Here is a 13,729-nt window from a genome sequence, read left to right as displayed (position 1 = left end):
AATGAACAAAAGATGTTTAGAAAAAAGGAAATAACTTCTATTGCTTCTCAAAAAAGTGATTATGTATGCAGAGAAGAAGTGAGAGACACTGTAAACTAATCACTGGATTTAATACTTTTATCCAGTTTAGATGGCTGCGAGGGTCCAAAAGAATACTTAACTTCTCTTTCTGCTGGGATCATAAAACTCATGTAACATTGTATTTTTCCTCATATAATGTCAATATGATCTCTGCTATAAAAATACCTCTCAGTGGTACTTGGCAAAAATAATATCACACTGAGCAATGTAAAGAACAATAAAGAGAAAAGTACCTTGGTGACTCTAGCCTTCTGTCTCACTAGCTCTCAATAATACATAGGCATCTAAAAGTCTTCTCAAGAAGAAGGTAGAAAGACCTGAACATTAAAATGAAACTTAGAGCATTTTCTAGCCCCTGTTGCAGTTTAGAAAGCCCCCTTCAGCTGTCTCCTTCCACCCAAACTTCCCAAATCAAACAGGATCCCCTCCTTATCTGACCAAGCGCTTACCTCAGTTCTCACTTGGTACACCCACACAGCTGCCACCTGACTTCCTGAAAGCTGACAGAGATGCAGGATCTAGGTCAGGTGCTGTTACATCCTTCAGAGGTCCTTCACAGAACCTAGGTGTGCTCCTTGCAGTGCTGGTCATGGTGACTCTCCTTCCTACTCCAGACTTGCCAGGGAGCAGATGAACAGAGGCTTGTGTTCTTTGATGTTTACATCATGTTTTAGTGGACAGAGCTGTCATCCAAGCAGAACATTCCTCTGGGAATCTAGATGGGTCCCTCTGCTGTAATCCTAGGCCTAAAAACCAATTTCATTTCCTGAAGTAAAGTTTAACAGATAAAACTTTTCCTTGGGGGAAGGAGGGGGAAAAAAAGGTGGTTTTTTTTTTCTTCATCTTCCTGTGAAATAATGAGGAGGAAGCATACGTTTTCTGTGATTGATAGATTGCCAGGAGGGTAATTAAAATATCTGGATATATGGCACTGCTCAATTATTTCTAGTTATTGTGCACTTCAGCTCCCAAGTGGTTATGATTTTACATCATTTGTTTTTGCACACATGTACATACTTTCCATTTAATGTGCTCAATCTGGGGAATCCCAGTACAGCAGCACAGAAACTAATTATTTCTTCAAACAGATCTGGCATCATGCACAATTGATACTGATGGGTGATGAGGTTATAATTTTCATGTGATTAAGCTGATTGCAAAAGCAGAGTCATCTGTCAGGGAGTAAGGGAATCCTAGCATTATAATTGACTGATGGCCATAAGCTCATCCAGCTGTCTTGTCATAATCATATTGTTGTCTCTTTGTAGTAGGAATCTATTGGACTGAAAGTTTGATAGGAATTGATTTGTCTTTTTAACTTGCTCCCAAGCATAAACATGAAGCTGTGGCAGTACGACTGCTTTCTCAGGCAGTGGTGATAAAACTTCCTCAGGCCTGGTTGTGTGTGGAAGCTGGATCTTCGTCATCAGAGCCTCTTCTGTCAGAACTTTCCTAGAAGGGGAAGCTTGCGCTGATAATTTATGTATCTGGGTTATTGACCTATTTTGGACATAATAGGAAAATATTTTCCTTTTTGGAAAATACAAGGGTATAGAATGAGGAAAAGAGTATGATAGAAATGTGTAATGAAGCAGACTGGCTTTTCTGCATTTGTCAAAGCCTAACATGGAGTCTTCTTGTGAGAATTTAACATTATCACTGGGATTGCCAAGTGAAGTACTCAAAAGAAGTTGATGCCAGCATATTTTCAACACTGCTATTTTGAGGATGCAAGTTGCAGTGAAGTTAAGCTGATTACTGCTTTTTCACTGTGCAGAAAGTGCAAGACCCACATCCAGTACTTGCAACCTTTAGCCTTCAAGCACAGTATAAGGTGCTCAGTTTTATCCACTGTTCACTGTTCTAGCACTACTGCAGATTCAAAAACAGTTCCTCTGTAGGCTTATCTGTGAACTTTCATTGTCATATCCGGGTGCACGAACTGTAATTTTCACAAGTGTGAGAAAAGGGGTATTTTTTCTTTAGTTCCATTTTACAGATAGAATACCTGAGATGCTGGAAAGCATCAGGATTATTTCCCCCTGAAGCAGCTTCTGACTTTTTGTTTATTCTTCTTTCCGTGTTAGCATGGCAAATTGTATGCATTGAAAACACAGTTCTAGTGAGCTTTAGTCACAGTTGTGACTCTGCAACTCAGACACCCAGTCTCAGGATGAATGTTGATGTGTTATATATATATATTGCTAACTGATCATGGAGCTTAATTTAAAGGACTAGTCAAACATTACAGCAGAGATGCTTTACACTTCACATTAGAGCACTGCTCTACAGTTATGTCTCCAGTCGCTTAAATACCTAAGCCAGCAGATCTGCATTAGTATGTCATTCCCACTTTGGCTCACAAGGAACTGTTTTGTTTAGCTTCAGTGGAGCTTGATGTCATCCAGCTTAAGTATCTGTGCACAGTGTCGCATTGTGCTACACAGATGTGTCCTGCATCAGATGCAGCAGCAGAATCCAGCTCTGCGTGATGCCATTTAACTCCTGTGTTCATAAGAGTAGCTTCTGTCTTGTGAATGTCCTTGTCTTTGTTCATTACACATATCCTAACCCTCATAATGCAGGGCCTGATAGATGGCATGTCCACCTGTATAGTTAACAGCGTGCATAAATTAGTTCAAAACGAGGTATTGGAAGCTTTGATTTTCATGCACTTCTGCAAGCTTTTTGACTTGAAAATACTGACCTTGTTCAGTAGGGTTTCTGGAAGAAACCGTGCAGCCAGGAAGTTCTGATCCTTCTCACCCAGTTTATTCCTTGTTCAAATCCTCTTCTCACTAAAATCTACTTACTCCACTGCTTACTGTGGTAATGCCATCTTGCTCACGCCGTCATCTCTCTGCTTCTTATGTGAATCCTGTCTCTTGCCCAGCAGTTGTCCCCATTCCCTAATAGGCTAAAATAAATCCAAGAACATTTCTCTGAAAGGATGTGAAATGTAAAACCTTTCCAGTGCATTCAGTGCATTTGAAATACAACTTGTCTTACTTTGACAATCATTAATCTAAAGGTACTGAAATTTGAATATAATTATAGCACAAGCATCAAGCTGTGGGATTTCGTATTTTTCTTTTGCTTTGGTTTTTTAAATATGTATTCTCTAAGAAATTTACTTGATCTTATAAACCCATCTTTGGCAGGTGTGGTGTGGCTCTGTGCAGAGCCCTGATGATCCATCAAGCCCTGGGAGGACAGTCCCTGAAACCAGGCAGGGTTTAGACCTTGACTCAGATCCCCAGCTCACTTGTGCTTAGCATCCGAGGGGAAGTAAATCTTGTTATTCTTGTTCATTGGTCATCTGTGTCGCCCTTCTTAATTCATTTCTGCTCATCCTTCACCTCCCTGTCTGTGAGCACAAGAGGTTGTCCATTGTAGAATCCCTGTGCTTCGCAGAAAACCAGGTATTCCCTGCTCTGAGCACTCAGAGCTCCTTTGCTTCCTCAGGTAGATGCGTGGGTCGTCCCCCCGTCCAGACAGTGGCTTCTGTTCACTTCAGCTCTGCTGTTGTGCTCTCATGAGTGTGTATTTGGCCTGAGTTTCTTCATTTTGCTTGCTTCTTTCTTTAATTTTTTGTTAGATGATCCTCAGAGTAGGCTCTTAACAAATTCTTCTGAAAAAACAAAGTGTATGATGTTTTCACATGCTTGCTGCATGTAGCATCTTAAAAAGATACCCATTAAGCTAGTTAAGAGATCTTTATCACTTAGCACCGTCAAAGCATGTTTTTCAAGACCATCATTCACTGTGATGTTTTCCATACATCCTATATGCTGAGAGCTGGTATTAAATTAACTAGACAATAACCGTGTGCTGCATAATAGCAATCTGTCGTCCTTCAGCTACTTTACAGATACACCGAGCTTATTTGTGTAGTGTGAAAATGACATTATTCCTCTAAGAACACTCTCTGAAAAGGCTATCTTCTACTATTAGTGGGAGAGGCATTATTTTCTGACGGAGAAGGTCTTAACTTACATGACCTGATCTTCTACTGTTAAAATGCCCCTAACCTCCATTTACTTCACAATGAAAATAATAGGATGGCAAAATCAATACTGACAGTTCAAGGCAAAAGAAAATCTAGCTAAGAGCTTTCTTCATTTCTGCTTCCCCTTTAAGGCAGGATATGGTACGAATGTGTTTGCTCTCCAGTCGCAGGACTTTCAAAAGCAAACAGTTTTGGTATCAGAGGCTAGAGGTCAGTGCATGTACCCAAATCTGCCTCAGTAGCAAGTAAGTATACACCATGCTGACCCATGAGGTTTCTGATTTTTTGCATATCACCTACATTGCAAATACCCTCTTTACTGTGCTATTTCAGGCAGTGCTAGGAGCCTTACTCTCCAAAAAGATTGATTTTGTTTTCCTGGCTCTGATTTGAGAGATCGTCATGATAGTTTTGTCAGTCCAGATAAAGTGACCAGGGTCTTCTCTGTGGCTATTTCCATGAATAGGTCTGATACTGTAATATTTTAATCTTTTTATTTCTGTCAAAAAACTTTCTTCATTTCTCTCTTCATTTCCTTTCAGTCTCTTAGCAGTGTATAGCTAGACATTGTGCTATGTCTATTTTAATATGTGACTAATCTTTTCAGACCCATTTCCACCTCTGTCTCTGCACTACAATTGCTAGATGTATTATACCATGGAATATGGTATGCAGCAGTCCATCAATCCTCTTTAGTCATCTAAAGGCAAAATATATAGTAATTGCTTAATAAATCTGCCATTTCTTTATCTCAATCTCCAATCCTCCATTTGCATTTTTAGTAGTTTCATCTTTAGGGCTGGATGGTCATCTAACCAGGTCAGGATGATGATAGCTAGCTTTTATAGTACAGAAAGCAATAGGATTCTATGGTGAATTAATGTTTTTTATTAATAATAGGCAGTAAATCTTGATAGAATTGTTAATGCCACACATAGCTCCAGCCCTGAAGAGCTGCTCTTGGCTGTTTGCTTTGAAGGCACCTAAAACTTTTAGCCAAGGAAAAGAAAAAAGAAAAAACATAAAGGTTCTGATCTTGTTTACTACAGTCTTGTCCTACACTGTATTCTGTGCAGCATCAAGTTAAGAATATGCCATTACTTCTTTGAAATTTAATTTTCTACTTACCATTTGCCTTCTGAACTTGCTGTCCAAGTTCTGTGCTAGGGAGGTTTAGCAAGAAAACATTTATTGCTGATCCTACTTGTCTGTGTTGCTTATCATTTTTGAACAGGAATTTCTACTGGGTAGATCTTCAGATTCAATAATGAGCATTTTCAGAACCATAATTTATATTTTATCAGCTAAACTGTTTGTTTGTTTGTGTGTTTGTTTAAACACATTTGATGCATCCTGCTCATCCTGCTCCTCATGTGAAAAGGTCAAAGTAAGTTCCAAGTCCCCATCTTTATGCAGTGGGAGCTCCATGGCTTGAGCTCCCAGGTGTCTAAAAGAATTCCAAAAATTGCAGCATAAATGCTGTACTGGATAATTCATAGTTGCAGCTTCCTCCGTAGGATTGCATCTAACTTCTGATTACTGTAAATCTCATAAGGCTATGACAGTTGACAGTGGGACTTTGGACCATCACAAATCTTGTAAAATCCTCTCCTTACACTTTGCCCTTGCTGGAATAATTACACAGAAATAGAAAAGAAAAAAAAAATCCTTAAAAAGCAAATAAGACACCAATCCAAATCAAGACAATGATTGCCTGCACTCCTGAAGGACTGTTGTTAAATACTGTATATGTTTTCCTCTATTTACTTTGCTTAATAAATATCTAGAAAATATCTATATCTAATATATCTAGAAATATATATATAACTAATATATCTAGAAATCTGTGAGGGACTCCTGTTGAGCTGTTGGAAGGAATTGCTGCTCGCTACTGTTACAGTCAACAGCACAATTTAGGAAAGATATAAAATCCTTCATTTATTTTCAGCTGTGTGCCAAAGCAAGAGGAATAATCAATTTATAGAGTGCAACAACACAGATGTGACACATAGGCTCAGTCTTTTGCTGCAGGGAATCTGGGAGATTGTATTCCTAAGGCAGCAGAGGTACATATGGGAATATACAGTGGAAAAGTTACTGTTTTATCTTTTCCATTTTCAAAACAATGGGAAGCATATAAATAAGGCAAAAACTGTCTCAGTGAAACATGAACAAATGTTTCTTCATGGGATCTTACAGTACTTTTTATCTTAAACATAAAATGGACCAAATGATGAGTGTGAGACACGAATCGGGCTTCCTGGGGTGTGTGGTCTGACACATGCTGGATCCAAATAGGGAGGCGAATTCAGATCTTTAAGGAAAATATTTTGATGCTGACAAACAAGCATAGCAAGGAAAGAAAACGTATTATGTACAGAGGAAAGAGATTCGAAGACTGCAGATCTTAAAGCATATTCAAAAACACTTCTAAACTTATGACAAAGTGCTGCTTGGAAGGTGGGAAAGCCACAGCCTCTTAATGTACTGTCTCTTAGAGAACTAGGTATGCAAAATAGAATCCAAGGTCTTACTGCAACGAGATTGCTGTGTGTTTATCTCCCTTTCTTACAACACAAAAACAGTCTGCTACTTTCTTCAGATTGATTCTGATTCACATGGGGGCCTCTAATTCCTTTCCATTTTTAGACTGTCCAAGTTTTACAAAAATTTTCATTGCTTCTCCCCTTGATTATTCAATATTACTTGATAAAATTGGTCTCTGCTGCCCTATTTCTTTTTAGCTTCAGCCTGGCTGAGGTTCAGTTATCTCCAATTCCCTTTGCACTCTCCTTTAAAAGATTTCTTTTACACTGTAGAATTTTGATCACATTTCCTTATTTTACATTCTTTCAAAGGTACTTGAATTAAAAGAAATAACTTTGTTTCTTGCAATAGTGCTTGCACTTGTATTTGTGTGGAACGACAGTGCTTTATTTAAGCATTCCCTCATTTGAAATTTACCTGTTCCTATCTCTCCTCTTATGTACAAGTTTCTCATGGCTGACCTTCATCCATGTTTCCTAAGTAGCAAGCAGAAATATGAGTTCTGTGGCCTTTGAAAGCAGAAATCCTTCTGATTTATCCAGGAGCAGGATGGAAACTTTCTGTAGATGTCCCTGGATTTATCTCCATGTTCCACAGCTGCTGTTCTTCTCCCAGAAGCTCCCTCTGCGTTTTTCACAGGTCTCCTGAAACTTCTCATCTTCTCCAGACACAGAATGGTGTATACGATTCATCAAAGAGGCAAAGTGAACATGTAAGAAACTTCCTTGTATTTCTTGTTGTATATTGTCCTTTTCCATTACCTCTCACCCTCTTCCCGCATTGTCTTTTACTATGCATTTGATACGAAGTGCACTCTGGTATTTTTTGTTCCATATGACATTTCTCTTTCAGTCAATCTTTGATATGTGTATGTGTATGTGTTTTTTTTTTTTAATTTTGTTTATGTTCTTTAAAGTAGTTGTGAAATGCTTTCATGGAGGAGAAAAGGCGAGCCAGTCTTTGCTATCTGTGTAGCAAGGCTTATGTCTGTAGATAAAGCATGAATGACTTCACAATAAAAATATGAGGTCTGTTAATGGCTGTGTTTCTGCAATGATAGCCCAGTAAAAGCCTGAAACTGCTGTGAATAAAACAAAATAAAAATATATGCATTTTATTTTCTGTCCTGTACAGATATGCCATTTCTGGGAAGAGATTTAAATTGTTAGGTGTCAACTATGAGTATGAAGATGGAGTATAATACAGAAGATTCAAGAAGTATTTGGAAATCTTTCTTTTCTACACGACCTTGTCTGAGATTGGTAGGGAGTGTCTTAAATCAGCATGAGCCAATCACCTTCACTTTGGGACAACTGCATTTGAAAGCATCTCTTTGAAGTTGTTTGCCTTTGAATGGGAGCACCCAGGAGTGGTTTGTTGACTAAAGACTTGGCCTGGGAGAAAACGAAAGCAGCTTGATACAGGAGATTGGGGGATGATACCATTTTATCCTTCGAAGGCAAGATACAAGCTGAGTCTTCCTGCTTTCTCCTACCTGCTGACTTAAATTTTCAAGGCCTGGAAGACAGGAGTCTTGCTGAGATCCCAAAGCCAGAAGCTGTCACTCCAAAAGAGCAGGCCCGACTGCGTTGGACTATGAGTAATGCTCATCGTTAGTCATCGTCCACTGAACAACACAACCTCCGGGACCAAGCACTACAGAAGGTCAGCACCTAACATCATGACATGCCTATCTTTCCCCATTTTTAATATTTTCTCTTTATCTTTTTAATTTTTTTTTTACTCTTTGTAGTAGCCATTGCCTAATATTGTCCTGTAAGGCTTATTAATCGTAACTAGGAAATTAGCCAATTTTACCTCCAAGTCTTAGTTGTTAAGAATGCACTTCATAAATGGATGTGTATTATTCCTCTGAGTCTCCAACAACTCCATTGTGGTAGAGAGCCCTACTGACTGTGGAGGCACTGCTCAGGAGACAGAGAAACATTCAGCTCCCTCAAAACCTACTGAGTGGGACAAGACACATCTCTGTGAACAAACCTAATTCTAATTAGCTCTGGATCTGTGTTGATTCTATTTATTTATTTATTGGCTGGTTGGTTGCTGCCGATGTTTTATTTGCTCTCTGTGCGTGTTGTGTGTGTGTGTGTGTATGTGATTTGCATTTTGTAGTTGTTTTTTTTTTTTAAATTTACAAAAAAAAAGGAAACAACCAACTAAGTGAAGGCTTGAAAATGTCACAAGAATCGTAAACTAATTCAGAGACCAGCTACAGAAGTGCCAAATGTGCCAGGTAGTCTCAGCACAGAAAGTTAGTTCTAGTGAAATGCAAGGCTTTCTTTGGCTTCAGCAGAGCCAGGATTTCACCTGAGAAGCCAAGTACCATTCCTGATTGTTCTGGGGCACCCAGAATGGGAATGAGACATTTATCTAAGGCATTCTTACATACTGCAGCCAATTACACTATTTGATATATTAGCTTGCTCTGTAGAAAAGCAATTTGGTGGTGAATGGATATTATATGTAGGATACAGGTATCCTATGCTGGTAAATAAAGTCAAATTACAAGTTTCAAAACAACTCGTTTCCATGGTGGCCTCAGGAGTTTGATTCCTTCGTAAGAAGGATTTCCTAAGTCTCATTGCTGAAAGACTAAGTTCATTCTAAAGCTTTTGAAAAGTGAAAGCACTTTCTATGGAGGTTTTCTTAAGCCTAGGATCACCTCCAAGAAGGCAGGATCCATTTGCTGACTGCTTGCTGCTATCCCTGCTGAGATTTTTCTAGACAAGCAGCAACAGTGGGAAGCTCAGATCAGAAATCAGGCTGTGCTCAGGTCATGAGTGATTTAAAAAGGCTGCCTTGAATGTGGTGTGGAAACACAAATAAAATGTGTTAGCTGCCCAGTGTAGAGGGGATTTGAGCACAGAACACGCTGTATGCTGCCCCTATATATTTACTGAAGACACACTATAGAATAGTCATTGTCACTGTACACTCTAGACATTGTGTAGTATGGACAGAGTTGATGCAACTTGAACAATAGGGATGTGGGTTGGTCCTGTGTTACCAGGATCACGTTGTGGAGCACACAGGAGAATGTAGATGTATTACCATGCTCAGATGTATTAAATCTAATATTCCATAGGCTGGGTGAGGAAAGGAATTGGACAATTATGAAGCGTATGTTTCTTTTAAGAGAGCTTGTAAAACAGACATGAACATAGAAAACAGCATCCTTTAAGGGTACAGATTACATATAGATATTACCTTAACTATGGACCAGAATGTCTATCTGGAACATTTTCTACTTGTTTATTGCAAGTGTTTCCAGTTCAGATCATATATATTGATGTTTGAGAGTCTCCTTACACTTGTCAGTCTGTAGTGTCACTTCCTGTTGATTTTTGTTGTTGTTGTTGTTGTTGTTGTTTTTGTGCATTTCTTCTCCAGCTGTGATTTGTGGTCACCTGCATTTTTTCTGACAGGTACTAAGAGCAAGTCAAAACCTATCAAGTACTTCTGTGCTTTCCTTTTGCTGGAGACTTCACGGATCATAATGACGTGCTTCTTCAGAAAGCAGAATACAATTTGGGTGTGCATGCCACCAATAATTGTGCTTGTCAAAAGAAACAGATCATGTTATAATTTAATCACAGCAAATACGATAATTCATAAGGGAAATCATGTTGTACAATTTCTTTCATTTCATGGAATTTAGCGTAGATCAGGGAGAAAAAAATATGCTCTTCAGGCAAAGCATACAGAATAGTACAGAATGGCAGTCACTTGCAGAGTTTTTACAATGCCTTGGTGATTCCTGATGATTAAAATACTTGAGATTTCAACAATAAAAACGCTGTATGACATGTTGAAATAAAGAATGATTATAATTAATTATTGCATAACATACCTAATTTTATTCAATTAAGAACTGTTTTATCTTTTTCTGTAAAGATATGTGCTGCTGGGAGCACATATAAAGTAGCATTTCAGCTGTGGAGATTGAGACTCTGTTCTGTCTTTAGTATGACTCTGGACTAATCCATTAAATCATATTTGTTGCATGCTGATGACTGCAAGTGAAGTCTGGATCTGGGCCAGATTACACATACTAAAATGTACCGCAATTTCTAATTTTGATTTACAATAATGACATTCAAATTACTTTTTAAACAGCTAATCATCAGTCCGTTGCTCTCAAAGTAAAGTAAATAAGTGATCCCAAACACAACAAGAACAGTTAACTTACAATAAATGAAAAGGAAACAACAGTTTATCAAGGAACGAGTTATGAAAATAAGGTTTTTTTTCATTTTCATATTCTTAGCTGACATTTTTGTAGTAACGCAAGTATGTTCTTAAGGAGTTGTTTGAAGAAATGGATTAATTATGTGAAGCTTGTTCTTCATAGCCTGACTGCAGATGTGTGAGCCAGCCTGGAGGTGGGTGCACAACTCCCAGGCTCACTGAGGGTATGGGGAGCCCGGGTTGGCACAGTGGCAACTCCAAGCCCCAGCTTGTGTGCTGCTTTTGCCTGTGAGCATCCTGGTGAGCCCTTCTCCTTTGCTGGTATCCTCGTACCTAGTGGCACTCTGGGTGCTGGACGCATCTTGCTAACGATGCTGAGTGGCTCATTTAAAGCATGTATAAAAACTACCTGTAGCACTGACTTAAAGCATGGAAGAAGAGCCAGTACTTTGTTTATCATGGTGCTCCTCTTGCAGATACAAAGAAAATCAATATGTTGTTATGTCCTGGAATGATCTCCTTGAATTCAGTCACTGCATAACATGGTTATTATCTGAGACTTAGGATAGAGAAGACAGTCCCAATTTTGCTTTATGTTTACTGATTTCAGGATTTTGCCCTGCAAAAGGGAAAACTAAGAATCCAGCATCCTCCTGAGGTCTTTATAGGTAGCAGTACCTGTCTGGAAATAGAGAGCTGTAGGGTAGACGGGCAGGCTCTACAGAAGAGAAAAGGGAAGCTCAAAGCAGAGGAAATGGCCAGCAGCAGGAGACTTTACAGTGAAAGGCTGTAGCAGCAATGCTAAGTCACAGCCTGAAACAGTGATTGAGCACCTGGTGGGAAGGCAGGGCCAACCCAGGACAGCTCACATACATGCTGTGCAGCTGAGTGACTGGAAGGTTGGAGCCAGGATCCAGCCCTTCCCAGACCTCATTTAAGGGCTGGTAGTGGAGGTGAAGGTATCCCACAGCTGTAGCCTAGGGCTTTGCTACCCTGTTATTGTTGCTGTGCTTCCCAACATGTTATAGTGTTACACAGGCCAAGGCAATGACAACTGCAATGTTGAAAATGAAGATGTTAATAACCACAATTCAGAATAATGACCAAGTGCTTTTCATCGAGCTTGATAGAGATGACTTTGCTCAGCAAAGAACCTTATCAGCAGTGCTGTGTAACAGTCATGACAGGAGGTTGTTTGAACTCAAGACCCTGTGATACATAAAGTGAGAAAGCATTCTGTGGATTATCTTGCCAGATTCTGGTTTTGTTCAACACTGTCAAACGCAGAAGATGCAGAGCGGGATCTTTTTTCTAGTTTGATTTTTCATTGTTAGATATAAAATATAAGCATGCATATGTGAAACTGTTCTGTTGACTGGTGTATATAAATGCTAATGTGATCAAAATAACCCACTGTGTTTAATATTTCAAGGGCATTGTACAAAGTGTCCTCTTCAGAAACAAACCCTCCAGCAGTATACAATGACTTAAAGCTGTTATGATAATATAAGCCTAAGGAATCCAGCAAATCATGTTGAAGAAACCAGCTCTTTATACTGAAATTTCCTGCATCTAGCAGTCATCTAACAGTTGAGAGCTCTGTAAGTACTAATTATAAGAAGAGTTTGACAGCTCTGTAATTTTTGTTCTTTGTAGGTCTCTACAGTGTATTAGTAAGGTGATTCATAAAACAAGTCAGCTATAGATCTGGAGTTTGTAATATCTGGACTAAGAGAAAATATTTCAATCACTTTATACAGAGTCAGATTTGCTGTTGCATTTTAGGGGATACTCTTCTCAAGATAAATGCTCCACTACACCACAGACTATTAAATCAGATCAGTCTGATTTATCACAAATACATTTCACAATGCAATAGAATTTATACTAGGATGTTATTTTATTTTAAGGTGGAAGTTTCTTCAGCCCTGTGGAAATGTGTAGGAAGGGATTAGGAAAGTTGAAGTTATGTCATTTTACTACTTCTCACTGGATTGTTGAGAACTCTTTTTTGCTTAATGTTTAGAATATCATTTTGCAAATAGAAGTCTGTATTGCTCTATAATTTTTCCATAATTTCATTCAGCATTTGAGTACTCTAGCTTTAAGCTTGATAGGTAACATTTCTACTGTTTCTTCTTTCATCATTTCAACCAGTATTGGTGACTCATGAAATGGCTGTGAGTAATGCATCTGATGCTGCTGTACTGTTGGTGGTGCTCATCTGCTACAAAATTTGGTGTAGTTACTGGGAGTGTAAGAACTGGTTTTTGAGAGAATGGAAATTGAGAAGAGTGTATCTGTAATTTGTAAATGCACTGTGTGTTTCATGAACCATGCTCGATGCTTTTTAAATGGTGGCCTTTAATTCTAGTCAAGCACCACAGGAAACAGATCCAGTCATCAAAATGTTTTAACCAGAAATGTCTTTGTTGACTCAATGGGAGAAAGGCTGTAGTCTTGCTCTGTCCTTCTTGTTTTCCTACCTGGGTTTGGAGAGGCACTGATTGATCACCTGAGGTGAGGACTGAGTCAGCCCTGGGAGTACAGGTAAAGGCAATTCAGCTGTGTGACCAGAAAGGGTAGAGCCTTGCTCCACCTCTCCTAGACCCCATTTAAGGGCTGACTGTGATTGGAGAAAGGTTTCTTTCTAGAGATCCCTCCTTTTGGAGTTTTCTACTGTGAGCCTAGGACACAGGTGAGATTGCATTTTTTTGTCTTTGCTTTTTATTGTTATTGTTTTTTATTTTTCCATGCATTTTTCTAACTGTGAACCTGTAAAATACCATTCTAACCATTCTGCTTTTCTGACTGTACATTTGTTAACTGTGCAATTGGTTAATGCATTAAATCTTTCATCTATTACATAAAGCAACGGAGTAA

The 13,729-nt window shown here is 38.9% G+C and overlaps 1 protein-coding gene across 4 annotated transcripts in view; it reads left to right on the top strand.

Annotated features, from left to right (window-relative positions):
• Positions 1-12,590, top strand: part of LOC125691606 (uncharacterized) — a 206,110-nt gene extending 193,520 nt beyond the window's left edge. For all 4 annotated transcript variants that reach the window (XM_048941108.1, XM_048941106.1, XM_048941104.1 and 1 more), the window contains 3 exons: positions 7,180-7,349; positions 7,772-8,302; positions 10,084-12,590. The gene's annotated coding sequence lies outside the window, so the exon portion shown is untranslated. The remainder of the gene's footprint in view (positions 1-7,179; positions 7,350-7,771; positions 8,303-10,083) is intronic.
• Positions 12,591-13,729: the final 1,139 nt, after the last annotated feature.

Source organism: Lagopus muta, chromosome 4, assembly GCF_023343835.1.
Source record: "Lagopus muta isolate bLagMut1 chromosome 4, bLagMut1 primary, whole genome shotgun sequence".
NCBI classification, from domain to species: Eukaryota; Metazoa; Chordata; class Aves; order Galliformes; family Phasianidae; genus Lagopus; species Lagopus muta.
Note: the sequence above shows the minus strand (reverse complement) of the source record. Positions and strands in the feature narration are given on the sequence as shown.